At 41.7% G+C, this 21,094-nt stretch overlaps 1 long non-coding RNA gene and 1 other non-coding gene across 3 annotated transcripts in view; one reads left to right on the top strand and one right to left on the bottom strand.

Annotated features, from left to right (window-relative positions):
* LOC126237157 (uncharacterized) overlaps positions 1-21,094 on the bottom strand; it is an 86,508-nt gene that overhangs the window by 58,370 nt on the left and 7,044 nt on the right. The window lies entirely within an intron of this gene.
* Trnas-cga (transfer RNA serine (anticodon CGA)) lies at positions 20,477-20,551 on the top strand. Its single transcript has one exon. It is a non-coding gene; the product is annotated as a tRNA-Ser (tRNA).

Raw genomic sequence — 21,094 nt, 5'->3', positions numbered from 1 at the left:
CTGCTTACGTATATCACATGTGTGTTAGCTGAAATTACTAGTGACTTCATGTACTTTCTTTCGCAAATGTTTTACTTATTATGTTAACTGAATCATCCATTGGTTCTTGGTAGAACAACATTATAATAGAATGAGATTTTCATTCTCCAGCGGAGTGTGCGCTGATACCGAGACCCGAGTTCGAGTCTCGGTCGGGCACACAGTTTTAATCTGCCAGGAAGTTTTAACATTATAATAAATGAGAAGCACTAGTTTGCTTTTGTTCTACAGTATTACTTTTATTGTGTTAACTGGTTTTTCAGCTTACAACTTCTTTGGTGACAAAACTCAGTAAATGTCTGAAGATGGCCTTGTAAGCCGAAAACCGGTTAGCTCAATAAAAATAATACTGTAGAACAAAAGCAAACTAGTGGCTTATTTACTAATTATCGAAACGCATTTAAAACTTTTAAGTAACAATGCAAAGGAATTTTGTGAAGCCTGATAGAGGAAACCTTCCAAAATTTCATGCATTTACGGCTTACGCCAACATCATTCGGCAACGAAGGCAACCTGTGTGTCTTGACGAAATAAAGCACTAATATAGTAGCCAAGCGGTTTACGCAACGCACTGCATTGGTAAGGGTCGTACGTTCGCACACTGCTCGGTGCGACAATGTTTTTCTCTCTTCGTGTTTGTAACACGTTCTGAGACTTCGTTAATCGTCAGAGTTAGGTATTTTTCTGAAATATTCGTTGTTATTTACACATAGAAACGCGCTTTCTTAGTAATGAGTATCTTCGATTTCGTAACTTCCATTTGTTTAAGAAATGGAAGATGAAATTTCTGTGCTTGAAACAACTGACAGTAACAGTTATATTTTTTCTTGTCACAAATAATTCACCATTTTTTCTGAATACGTAGCGATTTACGAGTGTGTGGTCATGTGGTCAGACAGGAATCTAAAAGCACATCTTAAATTACTGCGATTGAAACTAGCAGCAATCGTCTTTCTACTCTTGCTTGTCACAAGTATTTATCTGCGAGCGAATCCTTAAAAATCGCTAAAGACTACACTGTTGAGCGCCAGTAACACCACCACCAAACCTTAACAATAGAAGATCGAGGTGGAAGATCCCTGACATAATACTTTTAGACTAGACCACCATATATAAAACATTGTGATTCATCAAATGCATGTTATACACTACAACGAACTTCAATAGCTGCATTCGCCATATGCTCTCGAAAAGGCGTTTCTTAAATTTTGTTTTTAAGAACCAAATCGTTGATATATCATATAGGGAAGAAGGCTACTTCACCATTTGGATTTCCAGGAGCCAGTTACAACCACATTGTATTCATGTTCTTATTCTTTGACACTCTCTTAAACAATTTTTCGGGTGCATGGAGGTATGTTCTGTCTATGCAACTAATTGATGGCAATAAACAAACTGCCTTCAATTAGCTGCATAGATGGAACATACCTCTATGAAATTTGAAGCTACTAAGGAACGACGCAAAACAGAAAATATGACGAATTTTTCGGATGTTTCTATAGATATATTTGTACTATTTGGTACTACACTCCATTCCTAACTCATATACCGAAACGTAAAATCCAAAACACGACGTTGATGTGAATGAGAATAAAATAACATAGTGTGACATTTATGACAGTTTCCAGAACACAGTCAATATCCTAGTGTGACATTTATGACAGTTTCCAGAACACAGTCAATATCCTATCGTTATCATGCATTAATGGGAGCATGTGTTCAGCGAAATTTGAACAGTATTACATACACTAAGCATACTTTTCGGTACTGTGAAGAATAGCCTCTTCCAGTTCGAGCAGCTGTGACGCTGTAGTGCGCATGCGCGGATCTGAGGCAGATTGCTTTTGATTGATTGGTGCGAGGAGAACTGACAACAGCGTCTCGGTTCGCTGGAACCATTTGGATTCGCTTCCGAAATGCTTACAGAATAATGTTGGGGTTCTCCTTCGAAAATATGACCGTTCGGTGCGCTCGCGTATCGAACCGACAGGGAAAATGGCGGAAACGTACAGAACAGGGCCCGATCGGACCCCGGCCAGCGGATTAATGACGAAGGCCTGTGTGTTGGTCAACTTGGATGTGGTTTTGAGGCGGTTTCTCACATCCGACTAGGTGAATACTGGGCTGTTACCCACATCCCACCTCTGCTACAAGCTTTACAAACCTTTCGAAAACGTTCCTGTACTTTCTCATGGGATTATACGAGATGCAGACAGATGGCATGCACAGATTCCCACTTTCCATACCGGAGGGAGAAGGAGACAAAGGTGGCTATAGGAAGGGCTTCCGCTACTGTCTACCATTGGCATTGCCAGAACTAGAATAACATGCTGATATGTTTATAGAATAAAGCACGCAGAAGTGGGTAATTACACTGCTTGGTAATAGTTAAGGATCAACTGACATCTGCTAAGGAGCAAATGGCAGTTGCTACAGAACACCTGACCAATGTCCATTAAAGAAAATGTTTTAACTGCACCGAAGTCTGTGCACAAATGTTCTGTACGCATTCGACATTTCATGTTGTCAAACCGATTAGTGCGACATACCATGTGTTACGGCAACATGTCTGCAAGACATCATTTGAGTGCTTACGACCTTGGACGTGGTGTTGGACGGCTCGAAGATAGCCAAAGTGCCACTACTGTGACCACAGTAATGGGTGTGAGCACAAGTATCATCTAGCGATTAAAAAAGGCCCCTGAAGATGGAAATTTTATGCAAAAGCATGCTGGTGATCGTAGACGGACCATCACACCGCAAGAGGCTCGATACGTAGCCCTAGTGGCGAAAAGGAACAGACATCTCACTCCTACGCAGATCACTGCAGACTTTGCAACCGCTACCGGTTCATGTGTCTGTCAGAACCATTTTGTGGCGATTAAAACATTCTGGTTTGTATGCTCGGAAGCCTGTTAAGTGCACATCACTTCAACCACATCATCGTTGAGAAAGAGTTCGTTGGTGTTGGGAGCATGTTGCTTGAGATCAGCAATAGTGGTGCAAAGTAATGTTCTCAAACGAATCCCATGTTACTGTGGCAAGTGAATCTGGCTACCAGTTAGTATGGGGAGAGAGAGAGGCAAACTCGTTACATATCACAGAATGTTTATGACTGTCATCGACATGGCCTAGGCATTATGCTATGGCAGGCATTATGTAAATGACCGAACACCGCTGCATATCTTTGCGCGAGGTACCGTTACAGAAAATTGCAGGGAGATTATTCTGCATCATGTCCGTTTGTTTCGGGCTGAGGTAGGTCCCGACTTTCTGTTTATGGACGACAATACTCGCCCACAAAGGACAGCTGAGGTGTCTGATACACTGGAAAGTGAAGATATTGAACGTATAGAATGGTCTGCTACCTCCCGGACCTAAATCCCTCTACAGCATGTCTGGGATTCTCTTGGCAGACGTGGTTCTGAACGAACACCTCCTCCTCGAACCGTGCAAGAACTGGAAATCGCCTTGAGATAGGAATGGGACAATATTCCCCAAGGATTCCTCAACAGCTCGGTAGTTTGCATGAAAAATAGGTGGAAAATGCGTATTAGCACCTGAGTAGCTCCTATTCAGTACTGAGAGTCCGATATCGACTTTTATGTTGGTAGTCTGACTTGTGTCAAACAGGAACGTTATTTATGCCTTTTTTTCCCCGCTACGTTTCTCGTAACTGAACATTAATTCCAACTTTCTTCCTGGATTCAGAAGGTCCGACACCTCGCCACGAACAAGGAAATAGCTCGGCATTCATTTTGGGAAAGTATCACGGGATAGATAACCTGCACACTCCCCATTTTCCTTCTTTTGTTTTTAATTTTTCCGTGTCTGTATGTGTCTTCAGCTTCTTCTCATTTCCACAGGGTGCTGGACGAAAAGAAGAAGGTGGCGTGTCTTAATGGCTATTAATGTCTTCTAACAGATATACTGAAAGCATACGTCAATATTCCACATTTCTCACTTTGGTAACCATACAGATAGACTTTCAAAGTTCAGTGGGCCTTGTTCTGTAAAGGTGCGTTCTAGAAAGAATGATAAGACGTAATCTTCAGTAAATTGATGTGCATTAGTAGTCATTAATGCCAGCAGGAAGGCAATAATTCACCAGGAAGATGTCGTAAATGGGATGACACAACTATCGCACACATAAACCTGCTGGTACGCAGACTTACCTATTCCGTGGCGAACAACTTCCCTAGTAACTGCAAGGACACAAAAGGTTAATGTAACGGAAAAATAGCTGATAAAGTAGTGTACTATCTGAAATAGCTTATTTTATTACCCGATTTACATTTTGAATCATGGGTTTATCGTCTTAGTTTCAAATAACTTTTGAAGGGCCTTCATTTTCATATTAACGTGATGGTTAATGTGTACCTGTGGAGGCTGTTGTGAACTTTTGGGCAGAAATGAGCGGAAATGTGTTAAAGTATAGAACATTTTTGAATTAATCTTGTACTTGTGAACGTTTCTGCTTCCTTGCATATGGCATTATACCGTGGTTTCCTCCTCCTGCTATGTATATTACTGATGTACTGTTTTGTATGCACTGATTTCAAAGTTGAGCTACAAGTTCAAAGAGCACAAAATCTTCTTAAAATCTTAGTGCACAGCTTTCATAAAATACATTTTGCTGTAAAAAAACACTAAAAAGGACTAATTTTCTTTAAAAACTGCAACTCGTTTCAACCTTGAGGTCATCCATCTAGCAGAACTTTTTTCGTGGTGAATATCACATGTCTAAAATTGTGCACACCATGAAAATTTTTAAAAATTCTTCCAGATGGTAACCTCAAGGTCGAAACTAGTTTTTTCTTCTTCTGGTTTTACGGTCTCATTCGACCACATGAGTCAATCTTTTCTGGACATCTTCTTTAATAAGTTTTCTTTCCGCATTGCCCAGTATCTTTTCATTCGTTCTGATATTTCTTGTAATTCCTCATCTGTAAATAACATTTTAATTGTATTTTGTTTGTCTGTTTTTGGTTTAAACCTTATTTTTAGGTTTATAAATGTAATTAAATTTTCTGTTTTGATTTGAAAATCGCCTGTGGTTAATTCTAGCTCTTTCATGTCCTCCCTGATTTCCATTACCCTACCTAATAGTTGCTTCACGTTCCAAAGTTTGGTTCAAATGGCTCTGAGCACTATGGGACTTAACATCTATGGTCATCAGTCCCCTAGAACTTAGAACTACTTAAACCTAACTAACCTAAGGACAGCACACAACACCCAGCCATCACGAGGCAGAGAAAATCCCTGACCCCGCCGGGAATCGAACCCGGGAACCCGGGCGTGGGAAGCGAGAACGCTACCGCACGACCACGAGATGCGGGCGTTCCAAAGTTTCTCTATAATTTTTCATGTTAATCTGGTTTCTGGTTTCCTCATAATGGGACGAAAAAAGATATAGTTTTTTTTCATTTGCATCTGTAATGGGCTCCAGTTCGCTGTACAGCACTTCATTTGGCACTATCCGCCAGTGTGCACTTTTTTCTAGTTTCACAATAACAAAAATTAATTTCTATAGGAACTTGTAGTGGCCTTTTCTTACGACAAAATGTCGTCAAAAAACATGGCGACGCAAATGGAAGATGTTCAAAGATTGCAGCATAACTTAGATAATATATTTCAAATTAAGCTACAATTGCTTATACATAATTGTTATCCGTTGCAGCAACATCGACTGGGTGACTGAAGCCACGATTAGTGCCATTAATCTAAAACTACGTTTTGAGCAACTAGATAAGAGAGAGCCGCTGTATTGCAGAGATATTGTCGTCACAGTGGACGGAATATTTTGGATTGTCACGTTGGAACATTCCTTCTGCCTCGTTCCCGGTACTTCCATGGCGTCGCTAAAGACCCACAAGCGACCGCGACCAGAAACCACACACTCTTAGCGATGTGTGGCGCGAGACACAAATTAAGAAACGTATAGCATTCTGAAACGTTTACTGGCGGAACCGGGTTCATCCTCTGCAATGCTGCACTATTAGAGAGACAAAACAGGGTCGCAAGCCCCATTTTGATCCGCAAGATGGAGTTAAAACTTTTCCTGCTGTCATACCACTAATTAATTCCCTGTGGAAATTCAACTACAGTTTAAGACAAAAAATAAAAATGACGCACCACAAAGGAATTATCCGAATGGGACGGAAATCGGTAGATGTGATATACATATACAGACAAACAAATGATTACAATTTCAAAAAAATTTGGTGGTTATTGAAGAGAAAAAGCTTCACAAATTGCTTACCCTTATGCAAGCAGTTATTCGGCTTGGCATTGATTGACAGAGTTCTTGGATCCAATAATGATGGATCTCGTGCCAGATTCTGTTCAATTCGCGCGATACATCATCAAAATCTCCAGCTGCAGAAACTCTCGCCTTGTGCGGGCGGGCATTATCTTCCTGAAATGTAAGCCCTTGCGATGAAGGGCAACAAAACGGGGCGTAGAATGTTGTCGACGTAAAGCTGTGCTGTAGGGGTGCCACGCCTGCCACCGCTATGGAGGTTCTGATATGAAATGAAATGGCACCCCAGACCCTGACGGTCGGTCCGTATGACAGGTGATAGATTGGTACACTGCCGTTGTTCGGGGTATCATCTGACACGCCTTTGCTGGTTATCGGGGCTCAGTTCGGAGCAGGACTATTCACTGAAGACAATTCTACTCCAGTCAATGAGATTCCAGGCCGAAGACGTGTCTGGAGTACAGCGGTATGTCGACGATATTCTACGTCCCGCTTTGTTGCCTTTAAACCTAGACTTGCATTTCAGCGAGATAATGCCCGCTCGCACACAGCAAGAGTTTCTACTGATTGTCTTCGTGCCTGCGAAACCCTACCTAGGCCAGTAACCTCGCCGAATCTCTCCCCAGTTGAGAACTTTTGGAGTATATCGGGAACGGCCCTCCAACCAACTTGGGATTTTGACGATCTAACACGACGACTGGACTTAGTTTGGCTCTGTATCCCTCAGGAGGACACTCAACGACTCAATCAATCAATGCGAAACCGAATAATTGATTGCATAAGGGCCAGGGGTGGAATAACACGTTATTTACTTGATCTAATTGTGTAGCTCTTCCTCTTGAATAAATCATCCAATTTTTCTGAAGTTGCAATCATTTTTTCCTCTGTATATGTACATCATGTCTACCGATTTCCGTCTCATCCGGATAAGTCCTTCGTGGTGCGTCTTCTTCTTCTTTTTTTTTTTTTTTGTCTTGCGGTGTATTTTCCGGTATGTTTTCACTACTGACCACTACATTGAGAACGTCCCCTGCGAGCGATCATATACATCGCACTTAACTGGTTTCGAGCAAGTCCCGCCAATAATCTTCAACAAAAACAAAACTGGATAACAGTTCGAAGTCAAAATATAGATAAGTCTCGTAAAAAATACCGAAGTTTGAGTTTCCGAGGAAACAAATATAGTCGCAATTTTTTATGAGTTAAAACCTTCGTCAAGTCCGCACTTTTCTAGAAGACCTCCTCCAGTCAGCCAATGGCTGCATGTTCTCTTTGAAGCCTATATCTATCGAGCAAGTGACAGCTTACTAATTCATAACACGGGCCCAGACCACCAGAATATGACTTAATAAGAAGAATTCCGTGCCTGTATATGGAAAAACTCTTAGAAATTCCTCCAGGCTTCCGTGTCAGGAGAATAACTTTCGCGAGCAAGAAGATCGTGTAGTCCCGCAATCATATACGCAACACCTGAAGTACAATTTCCACACCACGGGGGCCGTAACTTGATTGCTACACCCCTGAGGGCTACCAACCATCTCCGCGTTCGAGTGCTCCGAGCAGTTCCACGAAACAGTTTTCACATTTGGGCCTTTCAGCTCATCAACCTTACGAGCAGAATGCAAGCATTCGCGTCGGCCATTTTCTGCTCGCACCAACAGTAGTCCTCAGCAAAAAGCCCTGCTTGCTGTCAGCACTTTCCCGAAGTTTATTTCTAACAGCTGCTAGGAAACACCTGGCATCAAGGAAAAGTCCCCATTTTGAAGGATTACAGAAAGACAGATGCATCATCTACGGGCTGGGACAAATCTCCCAAATACTGAAAACTGTCTCTGGCGTAGCAAGGAATTATATTCCAATATCTGTATCCTCAGAAGCGAGGTCGATAGTCTGCGACATACGCTGCCAAAGACTTCAACTGCGGCCGATACCAAATGCCCACGAACAGTTACATTGGCCTGGCCTCTGTCATCATGCAGGAAATAAAACCGGCCACCTTGCCACCATGACCTCACTTCGTATAGTGCTGTGCTGTAGCATGTACTTGGCTGACGCTGTGCAAACGTGACCGAGCGGATTATTAGATCTCACTCGGACAAGTTTGGATTGCGAATGCACAAATGCTGACACACTTGTGACAATTATAGACCATTAATTGTAATTATAATGATGGCAAATGCCCATTAATTACATTCTGCACAAACAAAACAAGGAACCAAGAAAATGGTTTGTTTACATAAGGGTCATTTAATTAGACTAGGACAAGTGGCCAGTTTGTTTCCTTAAGAGTACAATACCTCCCCATTTGGTCAGAAATGGTACAGTCTCACTACTGGTAATGTGTTCTGTTTTGATGTTTCCATATTTTTATCCACTCCCTGTACAATATCCATAGAAAACTGATCCATGAATCAGTAAAGCTACTATCACTACTTCTACTGCATACATACATCAGTTTCTACACATTCAGATTTGTGTTATCTTCTATGGAATAAATCACTACAGAGATAACTCATAGAATGCTGACAAAATTGTTTTAGTATTTATGTAATGATGACTGCTAAACATAAAATGCCTTCAGCCACTGTGAGAAACTAGTCTGTGCCACAAAGAGAACACTCAAATTCAGATTAGAAAATCTGTGGTTTACACAATTCCACTCTTTCTGGAAGGCTATTGAAAAAGTCACCTCCTGAAAGGTACACACCTTTCCATGCACTGGTTAAGAAAAGATACTCGAGTGCAGTTCACTCACTATCTAGCGTCCACTGAGTGAACGCTTGATTTCCTTTCAACTGGGTCCACATTCTTCACTGCAAATCTTATGAGTGTATATATGTGCAAGAGCAGCAGATTCCGAGACACTTAACAATGATCTACATACATTTAGCGGACTACGCCCCTATACATCCTGATTACTCATTTTATGAGCTTTGGCCTCGCTTTGTGAATGTACGGAGTTGTCCCAAAATATTAAACCATAGGACATAATTTACAAGGAAAACAAGCAATAACAGTTGCGGTGGGGCTCATAGCTTACAGTCAAGACAGCAGCACAAAGTTTCTTCACAACGCCGTGAATGTGGCATTTCCAAGAAAGTTTTCATCTATCATTACAACTAAAAATTTAAAATGTTTGGATTCACTGATTATTATGTAATCATATAATGATAATAAAACATCACCTTTACAAAAGTTCTGTACTACATATCCGACAAGTATGCACTGTGCTTCTTTGCACTTGAGCGATAACCTGTTTTCTGTAAATTATGAGCTGACGTTACCCACTACAGTATTTGTTAAATTATTTACATCACATTCCACGTCTTTTGCATTGACACTCCTATCACTTATAAATATTTTTTTAAAAAAGAAAAAAAAAAAAACTCCGTGACCGGATGCCACAACCGTCAAGTTATCCTAAGGGGGTGAAATCGTATGTACCATGTGTATGTGAAAAGTAAGAACTTTATTCTGTGTGTTATAATTGTTCCTGTTTGATGTACTTTGATGCTGAGCCCAGAATTTGCATAAATGAACGTGATAAATCGCCTAAAATCATACTCAGATTGGCCGGTGTACACATCCATTGTCATTAATGGGCCACATGGATTCGATTTGGATCTGGCTCAAGTCCTGGTATCGCAGGCGCTGAGCGTTAAGCTACAAGCACAATCCGTAGAGCCTTCGATGTCTACCATAGCAGAATCATATGTATAAACCTATTGCATAACCCGAAGAAATTTTGCTCACATATAAAAGCTGTCAGTGTAACGAAACCTCGTGTTCAGATATTTCTGAGTGACACAAGAACTGAAACTGAGGGTAGCAAAGAAAAAGCAGAAATGACGGACTCCGTTTTCAAATATTACTTTACAAAGGAAAATACAGGAGTACTGGGCCAATTTAACTAACGCAACACTGCAAAGATAAGTGTTACAGACATTAGTGTCACAACATCCTTCACACCAATTTGTTGCAGACTCTTAGAACATATTATGAGCTTGAACGTAGTGGGATATCTCGGACAGAATTACCTCCTTCATGGCAACCAGCATGGATTCCGAAAACAATGATCATGCGAAACGTAACTCGTGCTTTTCTTACAAGACATCCTGAAAGCCATGGAACGAGGTACTCTACATCTACACTTAATCTCTGCGAACCACGCTGAAGTGCACGGTAGATGGCACGTCCCATTGTACCAGTTATTAGGGCTTTTACCGTTCCATTCACGTATGGAGCGCAGGAAGACTGATTGTTTAAATGCCTCTGTGCGTGATGTAATTAATCAGATCTTGTCCTCACGATTCCTGTGGGAGCTATATGTAGGTGCTAATGGTATATTCCTAGAGCTATCATTTAAAGCCGGTTCTTGAAACTGTTAGACCTTTCGCGACTTTTTGCTCACTCTCCAGGAGTCCGCCAGTTCAGTTCTTTCAGCATCTGTGTGGCTCTCTTCTGAGGGTCAAACAAACCTATGACCATTCGTGCTGCCCTTACCTGCATACGTTCAATAATATCCCTTGTTATTTCTATTTGGTACGTCCCATACACTTGAGCAATATTCTAGGATGGGTCGCACAAGTGATTTGTAAAAGATCTCCTTTGTGGACTGATTGCCTTTCCCTAGTATTATAGCAATAAATTGATATCTACCATCTGTTTTATCCACAACTGAGATCCATTTCATATCCATAAAAAATGTTACATCCAGGTGTTTGTGTCAGTTGACCGAATCCAACAGTGACTCGTTGATATCGTAGTCACGGGATACCTGCTTTATCCACGGCTGTGTCAATGTGATCGTTCCATTTCATATCTCTACTAACTGTTACACCCAAGCATATGAGTTTACCGATTCCACTTTTGACTCACTAATATTATATTTACAGGATACTTTTATTTTGGTTTTGTGAAGTGCACAATTTTACGTTTCTGAACATTTAAAACAAGTTGCCAATCTTTCCAGCACTTTGAAATCTTATCAAGGTCTGACTGAATATTTGTGCAACTTCGTTCAGACTGTACATTATTGTAGATAACTGCATTATCTGCAAAAAGTTTGTTTTACTATTAACAATGTCCGCAAGGCCACTAATATATAATGTGAACAGCAAGGAACCTAAAACACTGCCCATGGGTGCGTCAGAAATTATTTCTACATCTAACGATGACTCTCCATCCAAGATAATATGCTGCGTCCTCCCTACCAAGGAATCCTCAGTCCAAACATAAATTTCGTCTGATGCTCATACGACAGTACTTCTGATAATAAGGATAGGTGTGGTACTGAGTCAAATGCTTTTCGGAAATCGAGAACTACTGATTCTACCTGACTGCCTTGATTCATAGTTACCCGGATCTCATGTGAGAAAAGTCCATAGTTACCAGGATGTCATGTGAGAAAAGTGCGAGTTGGGTTTCCCATGATATATGTTTTCGAAATCCATGCTAGTTGGCACGGAGGAGGTCGTTCTGTTCAAGATCTTTCATTATGTTTGAGCTCAGAATGTGTTCTAAAATTAAACAACAAATGAATGTCAAGGATCCTGGGCGGTAGTTTTGTAGAACACTTCTGCTACCCATCTTGTAGACGTGTGTGACCTGAGCTTTCTTTCAACTACTAGGCACGGTTTTTTCGATTATCTTCGACAGATTATACATTTCCGAAAAAAATTAGTACACCTCGAAAGACGACGTTGATTTTGATCCGATGACGACATATGCCACGTGGGGGATATTAGATGTACTGATAATGTTTCAATATCGTCCGCCAACAGATAGCGTAGTCACATAGCTACAAGAGCGTCATCTGTATCTCAACATCGTCCGCCTAGTTGCATACCTATCAGAGCGCCATCTGTGTCGACCTCTTTAATACGGAATCCTCAGAGTCAGAAGGCTCAGTGTGGTGCGAATGTGTGAAGTAAGCAGGCAAGCATGCCACAGAGACGCACTCGTGCTTCCTATAGCAAACCGAGCGAGTTTGAAAGTGGTCAAATTGTGGCCATCCGAGTGGCGGGATGGTCCTTCTGGAGAACTGCCACAAAAGTTGGATATGCTGCGTCAGTTGTGCAACGATGCAGATATTAGTGGTCACGTGAACATTCTCATACCCGAAGACGAGGTTGTGGACGTCCACACAGCACAGACGCCCTTCAAGATCGTAGTATTGTAAGAGTGGCGGTACCAGATCGTAGAGATACCACTGCACAGATAAGAGGGCTTGTAAGCCCAGATGTGTAAACATGAACTGTTGCGAATCTGTTATTAGCAATGGGACTAGGGCCACGCACATCTCTAGCCCGTCTTCCACTTACGCCGCAGCGTCGACGTGCACGGCTCTGCTGGTGTCATCACAGGATCACCTATAAAGTGAAATGGTGCGCCGCGGTCTTCGCAAGTGAAAGGAGATTCCGCCTGCACGAGAATGATGGTCGTTTGTGCTACGACCCAGACCTGGTGAGCGCTGTCTCCTAGAGTGCACACTGGCCCCGTCTCAGGCCTTGTCGTCTGCAAATCTTGCACACCTTTCGTATGTGTGATGGGGACGCTAAGCGGCGCTCGGTACGTACAGAATATTATGAGACCCGTTCTTCTGCTGTTGTTGCAACAGGAAGGTGATACATTGTTCCAACATGATAACGCTCGCCCACGTACTGACCGTGAAACTCAACGTGTTCTGCAAGACGTCCAGCAACTTCCCTGGCCAATACGACCTTCGGACTTGTCTCCAATAGAGCATGTATGGGATATAACAGGACGAGAAATGACTCGTGTGACCCATCAGCCATCAACTCCTACAGAACTACGTGAATAGGTTGAGAAGGCGTTGCATAACATATCCTAGAAAAGTATTTGCCATCTGTATGATAGATTCGATACCAGCGTCAGCGCCTGCACTGTCGCCAGTGTTGAAGCTTGGGTCGATATCTGGCACCTCAGAACCGCTTGTGCTATTGCTTTGTAAATGTAATCATTTCATGTTTTCCATATGGATTGGTGCAACAACAAATCTTGAGTGAAATGAAAACCTCTATAAGGGTGTACTAATTATTTTCTGGCAGTGTAGTTCCGCTCTTGCTTTTGCTCTATAGATGTAATCATTTTATGTACTCCGTATGGATTGTTGCGACAATAAATCTTGAGTGAAATGGAAACCCCTACAGGGTGCACTAATTTTTTTCCAGAGATTGTTCAATTTTAACGATTTCAGCTATTTCTCAACGCGATTGACACTAATATCTATTTCACTCATTAGTTCAGTGGTGCGAGGATTAAGTTGCGAGAATACACCTGGGTTTTCCTTTGTAAAGGAATATCTGAAAACACAGGTAAGACCTTTGCTTGAAACTCTCAGTTTCAATTCCTGTTTGTCCGTAAGTGACTGGACACTAATTTTGGTGCCACTAACAGCGTTAACGTACGAGTAGAGTTACTTTGGGTTTTGTGAAAGATATTTCGACAGTATTCTGCTACAGTCACTGACGACTTCACACATTGCTCTCTTGACTGCCAAAATCATTTCATTCACCATCTCTCTATCGATAGACTATGCTCTGTTTTATATGTATTATGCAGTAGTCGCTGTTTCTCTAGAAGTTTCTTTGCAGTTACTCCACACCACGGAGGGTCCTTCTCCTTATGAATTGTTCTATTGGGTATATATCTACCCTGTGCACGGTAAACTATTCTTTTGAATTAGAGCATTACTTCCTCTACATGCTCCCATCCTGAGCTAAAATTTTCAAGTTTCGCACTGAGATATGACACTACTGCTTCTTTGACTAGCTCGCTAAACACATTACATTTGCACTTTGCTATTCATCATTGCTACAACTGCTTCATGGTCACTGATACCAGTTTCAACGTGAACACTGTCAAAGAGGTCAGGTCTGCTTGTTGCCATTAGATCTAATATACTTCTATCATGAGTGAGGGTCAACTATCTGTTCTAGGTAGTTTTCAGAGAAGGCATTTAGCAATATTTCATCGGAAGTCTTCTCCCGCCCCTCAGTAACAAAACTGTAACTTTCCCAATTAAATATTGGATGATTAAAGACGCCACCAATGATTACAGTATCGTTGGACAACTTACGTACAAGTGAACTGAGGTTTTTCTAAAGTTTTCGGTTACATCCGGAGGTTCGGGAGATGCGTCTGGTGGGTGATAGAAGGATCCAATTGCCATTTTATGCCCACCTCTGGTACTGAGTCTTGCCCAGACATGCAGTTTCAATTTCTGTATAGCTGAATATGAGTTTCCCGTCGACAGATACACCACCTTCGTTTCCCTATCCTTTCGGTGCAAAGTTAGATTTTCCCCAAAGATCTCACTAGAGTCCACTTCAAGTTTTAACCAGCTCTGTGTGTCTAGTATTATGTGAGCGTCAGCGATTTTTAAGACCGCTTCAAACTCTGGAATTTTATTGCGAATGTTCGCAAATTAATCACTAGGATTTTAATGCTCTCACTATGGGAGGGGCGCACATTTTTTGGGTCTTTTACTGATACTTCTGACTTTCTTACAGCTATCGTTATCTGGATTAGATAGAGAGTCGCCTAATCACTTAGAAAGTTTCACCTTTTCTTGATTTCCGAAAAGTATTTGACTCAGTATCACGTCAACGCTCATTAAATGTGATACCAAACAACTTTTGGTGAGGAATTTCTTGGTAGGGACGACACAGCATGTTATCTTAGATGGTAAGTCATCGGCAGATGTAAATGTACACTCAAAGGGAAGAAAAATTATCCGAATAGGACGGAAATCGGTAGACGTGATGAACATGTACAGGCAAGCAAATGATTACAATTTCAGAAAGATGGGATTATTTATTCAAGAGAAAGAGCTTAACATACTGAGCAAGTAAAAAACACGTTGTCCCTGGCCCTTATGCGGACGGTTTGAACGGTTATTCGGCTCGACGCCGATTGAGAGTTGTCAGATCGTCAAAATCCCGAGCTGATTGGAGGGCCCTGTCCATAATGCTCCGAACGTTCTCAACTGGTGACAGATCCAGCGACCCTGCTTGCCAAGACGGGGTTTGACAAGCGCGAACATGAGCCATAGAAACTCTCGTCGTGTACAGGCAGGTATTACTTTGCTGAAATGTTAGCCCAGGATGGCTTGCCAGGAAGAGTATCAAAACGGCGCCTAGATTATCGTCGACGTATCGCTGCGCTGTAAGGGTGCCGCGAATGACAACTAAAGGGGGTCCTGGTATGAAAGGAAATGGCATCGCAGATTGACTCCTGGTTGTCAGGCTGTATGGTGCGCGACAGTCAATTTGGTATCCCACCGCTGTCTGGGGCGTCTCCAGACGCGACTTCACTGGTAATCAGGACTCAATCTGAAGCGTGACTCATCACTGAAGACAATTCTATTCCAGTCAATGAGATTTCAAGTCGAAGGTGCGTCTGGAGGCGCAAAGACCAAGGAGGGATACCAACCTAAATGTCGCCCGCGCTACAGAATCGTTCTGCAGTCAGCTTCAAATGCCGGTTCTCTAAATTTCCCCAGTAGTGTTCCTCGAAAAGACCATCGACTTCCCTCCAGTTATTTCTATCTCAGTTCCCAAAGTACTTCCGTAACACTTACTTGTTGTTCGAACCTACCAGTAACAAATCTAGAAGCTCGCCTGTGAATTGCTTCGATGTGTTCCTTTAATTTGACCTGGAATGGATCCCAAACACTCGAGCAGTACTCAAGAACAGGTCGCACTAGCAGCGTCCTATATGCGGTCTCCTTCACAGATGAACCATACTTCCCGAAAATTCTCCCAATAAATCGAAGGCGACCATTTGCCTTTCCTACCACAACCCTCATATGCTCCTTCCATTTCATGTCGCTTTGCGATGCTACGCACAGATATTTAAACAACATGACTGTGTCAAGCTGGACATTACTAATGCTGCAGCCCGCATCTCGTGGTCGTGCGGTAGCGTTCTCGCTTCCCGCGCCCGGGTTCGATTCCCGGCGGGGTCAGGGATTTTCTCTGCCTCGTGATGGCTGGGTGTTGTGTGCTGTCCTTAGGTTAGTTAGGTTTAAGTAGTTCTAAGTTCTGGGGGACTGATGACCATATATGTTAAGTCCCATAGTGCTCAGAGCCATTTGAACTAATGCTGCATTGTAATATTATTGCTTTGTTTTTCCTACGCTTATACTTACGTTTTTCTACATGTAAAGCTAGCTGCCATCCAACATGTCAACTAGAAGTTTTGTCTAAGTCATCTTCTATACTCCTACAGTCACTGTACTTCGACACCTTACCGTATATCACAGCATCATCATCAAACAACCGCAGATTGCTGCCCACCCTGTACGTCAAATCATTTATGTATAGAGAGAATAATGGCGGTCCTATCACACTTCCCTGGGGCACTCCTGACGATACCCTGGTCTCTGATTTACAGTAGTCAAAGAGGACAATATACGGGGTATAAATTAAGAAGTCTTCGAACCACTCACATATCTGTGAACCTGTTGCATATGCTCATACCTTCTTTAACAACCTAACCGCGTCAAATGCTTTCGGGAAGGCTAGAAATATGGAATCTTCTAATCATGTGACAAAACGGCAAGCTGAGTTTAGCACGTGCTATGCTTTCTAAAACCGTGCTGATTCGTGGACATAAGCTTCTCTGCCTCGATAAAATTAATTACATTCGAACTGAGAATATGTTCAAGGATTCTGTAGCAAACCGATGTTAGGGATATTGGAGCATTATGGGCAGAGCCCCCCAACCATCTCGGGGGTCTGACGATCTAATGCAACAGTTGGACTTAATTTATCACGATATCCCTCAGGAGGACACCCAATAACTCTTCAATCTTTCTGTGCGTGCTCTAATTTCTGTTATTTTATTATGATAATCATTCCTCCCTATGTAGGTGGGAACCAACAAAATATTTTTCACTCTGGGGAGAAAGTTGGTGACTGAAATTTCATGAGAAGATCCTGCTGCAACGAAAAATGCCTTCGTTTTAATGACTGCCACCCCAGTTCACGTATCATATCCGTGGCGCTCTCTCTACTTCGCGATAATACAAAACGAGCTGCCTTTCTTTGAACTTTTTCGATGTCCTCCGTCGATCCTATCTGCTGTGGATCCCATACGGCACAACAGTACTCCAGAAGAGGACGCACAAGCATAGTGTAGGCAGTCGCTTTAGTAGACCTATTGCATTTCCTTAGTGTTCTGCCAATAAATCGTAGTTTTTGGTTTGCTTCACCCGTAATACTACGAGTATCTATGTGGTCGTTGCACCTTACGTTATTCATAATTGTGATCCCTAAGTATTTAGTTGGATTTACAGCCTTTATATTTGTGTGATTTATCGTTAATCGAAATTTAGCGTGTTCCTTTTGGTACTCACAATGATAAATTCACATTTTTCATTATTTAGATTCAACTGCCACTTTTCTCACCATACAGATATCTTGACTAAATCGTTTTTCAGATTGTTTTGATCAACTGATGACTTCAACAGACGGTAAATGACAGAATCATCTGCAAACAATCTAAAATTGCTACTCAGATTGACTTCTAGATCGTTTGTGTATATCATGAACAGCAGAGGGCCTATAACACTTCCTTGGCCAACGCCAGATATTACTTCTGTTTTATTCGATAACCTTCCGTCAATTACTACGAACTGTGACCTTCCTCACAGGAATCACGAATCCAGTCTTACAACTGAGATGATAGTCCATGGACACGCAATTTGATTAAAAGTCGCTTGTGGGATACAGTGTCAAAAGCCTTCTACAAATCTCAAAATATAGAATCAATTTTACATCCCTGTCAATAGCACTCATTACTTCGTGAGAATAAAGAACTAGTTGTGTTTCACAAGAACGATATTTTCTGAATCCGTGTTGGATGTTTGTCATTAATCGTTTTCTTCGAGATAACGATTAATGTTCGCACACAGTATACGTTCCAAAATTCCACTGCAAATCGACATTAGCGATACGGGTCTGTAATTCAGCGGATTACTCCTGTTCCAGTTGTTGAGTGTTGGTGTGACTTGTGCAACTTTGCAGTATTTAGATACGAACGTTTCAACGACAATCATTTGTATATGATTGCTAAATATGGAGCTATTGTATCTGCGTACACTGAGACGAACCTGACTGGTATACAATCAGGACCGGAGGCCTTGCCTTTATTAAATGATTTAAGCTTTTTGCTACGCCGCTGATATCTACTTCCAAGTTACTCATGTTGGCAGTTGTTCTTGGTTCGAATCCTGGAATATTTACTTCGTCTTCTTTGATAAAGGAACTTCGGAAAACCCTATTTAGTAATTGTGCTTTAGTTGCACTGTCATCAGTAACATCACCATTGTTATCGCACTGTGAAGGTACTGATTGTGTCTTTCCGCTAGTGTACTTTACATACGACCTGAATCTCTTTGGATTTTCTGCCAGATTTCGAAACTGTGTTTCGTTGTGGAAAGCATTAAAAGCATCTTGCATTGAAGTTCGCGCTACATTTGAAATTCTTCCAAATTCCGCCAGTCTTGAGGGTTTTGCCTTCTTTTAAATTTGGAATGCTTTTTCGTTGCTTCTGCAACAGCGTTATGACCTGTTTAGTGTACCAAGGCGGATCAATATAATCTCTTACTAATTTATTTGGTATGTCTCTCAATAGCCGGCGACAGAATTTCTTTGAATTTTAACTACATCTGGTCAAATTGGAAGGAATGGAGACTGTCTCTTAGGAAGGCATCAAGCGCATTTTTATCTGTGATGTATTCTGCGTTTATTTTTGGTGGGTTTGGATGTTATGGTATTCACTCTCGCTACAACAACTTTGTGGTCACGAATCCCTGAATTCGTCATGATGCTCCTTATTTTTTTTTTTCGGGATTATTTATTGCTGAGAGGTCATGTATATTTTCTCAACCATTTACACTTCGAGCGGGCTCCTGACCAATTATTCAAAATAATTTTCCAAAAACGCATTCAGAACAATTTCGGATGACATTTTATGCTTACCTCCGTTTTCAAATTTGTATTTTCGCCAACATACCGAGGGCAGATTGAAATCACAACCAACTATTACTGTGTGAGATAGGCGAAAACTATCCCGAGAAAGCCTATTTATAAAGTGCAAAAATTGGCTTTAAATGATGACTATAGGAAGGTGTTATAGCTCCCTAAGTATCACTCACTTAAGGATCGTGAGGAGAGATTAGATTAACTACAGCACGCACAGATTCATTCAAAGTACCATTCTTCCCGCACTCCAAACACTAATTACTGGCACAACGGGACGTACCCTCTAACATGCACGTCACAGTCGTTTGCAGAATGTAGATGTTGAAGAATCAAAGAAATAAACAGCAGGTGAGAAAGATGATGATTATTACGGCAACATAACGCTTGTATAAAATATGCGAATGTTGTCGTGAAAGGCTGTACAACACTAGATGATTCAGATTCTGCAACGGCAACCACATTTGAAATGCTATCACTAATTTAAAACAATATGCGCTAGTAAAATGTTCAGGGATTGAGTCAACGTAATTGAAGAAAAAAATGTATGACAGGTAAACAGTGCTCCCCAGCGAGTATTGAGCTTGGTGTTGAAGGGGCAACAGGAAATCATTGTGGACAGCACAAGGTGTGAGGCACAGAAAATGGAATTTATAGGGAAGTGACCTGAAGAACTATGCTATTAGCAGGGATAATCGAAAAACAAATACACAGAGAAAATATGAAATGAACTGTTCTTAATTAGAATACGCGACGAAAAAAATTCGTGAAAATTTTATTAGAGAGGGTGAATCGGTGATAGAAATCTTAAAGGTACATAACATAGCGGAAGCATATAAAGGAAGGAGAAGGCAAAGAATGGAATATACAAGACTGATTACTCACGTTTGAAGTGAGTATACAGAACTGAAAATGCTAGTGCAAGGCAGGTCTGCAAGACGCTACAATGAAAGGAGGCTTCCCTTAACATGGAAGTTTTCTGCATATGGTACCTCGTGAAATTATAAAAAAACCACCGAGTGGATCCAGAAGGCCACTGTAACCGTGCTTTCATCAGTGATAGAATTGCAGAACTGCAAGGTCCGCAGGAGAGCTTCTGTAAAGTTTGGAAGGTAGGAGATGAGGCACTGGCAGAAGTGGAGCTGTGAGGACGGGGCGTGAGTCGTGCTTGGGTAGCTCAGTTGGTAGAGCATTTGCCCGCGAAAGGCAAAGGTCCCGAGTTCGAGTCTCGGCCCGGCACACAGTTTTAATCTGCCAGGTAGTTTGATAATTTCCACGTTAACAGACTCTGGCCGCGGAAGTCTATACAATTAAGGTTTCCCTTTCCGGTATTCAAGCAATTTTTCTTTCCTGTAGGGTATAGCAGAAAGCGTATGAAAAGAATTCGTCTAGGCAACATAAGATTGTATCCGTAAATGTGTCCTTTCCTTACGGTCTACTACCAAAAGAAAACTGAGCAGCGTATAGACATCGTAAGAAGTTGAAACTGGTTATAGAATCAGGAGTTGCAAGCGGCATCTGCGACTGAGCAGGAATTGTCACTGTGATACCTTACATTAAACTACCACCATGGAACTACTATATATGGTGCTTTGATTTTATTGAGAGTGAATGATTGCTTATAGATGGACAGTACTTGTGTCCAATATGGGGTACACGGAATGATAGATTTACGAAATCTTATTTGCGGTTATTCAGTCGCTTTAGAAGTCCAGTGATTTGCTTTCTTCCTTGGTACTTCAAGCAATGCTTTGTGTATTCGAAAAACGTGGACACGTAGGAT

The sequence above is a fragment of the Schistocerca nitens genome, chromosome 2, assembly GCF_023898315.1.
Source record: "Schistocerca nitens isolate TAMUIC-IGC-003100 chromosome 2, iqSchNite1.1, whole genome shotgun sequence".
Classification (NCBI taxonomy): domain Eukaryota; kingdom Metazoa; phylum Arthropoda; class Insecta; order Orthoptera; family Acrididae; genus Schistocerca; species Schistocerca nitens.
The sequence above is the reverse complement of the archived record's forward strand: the minus strand, read 5'-3'. Positions and strand labels throughout refer to the sequence as shown.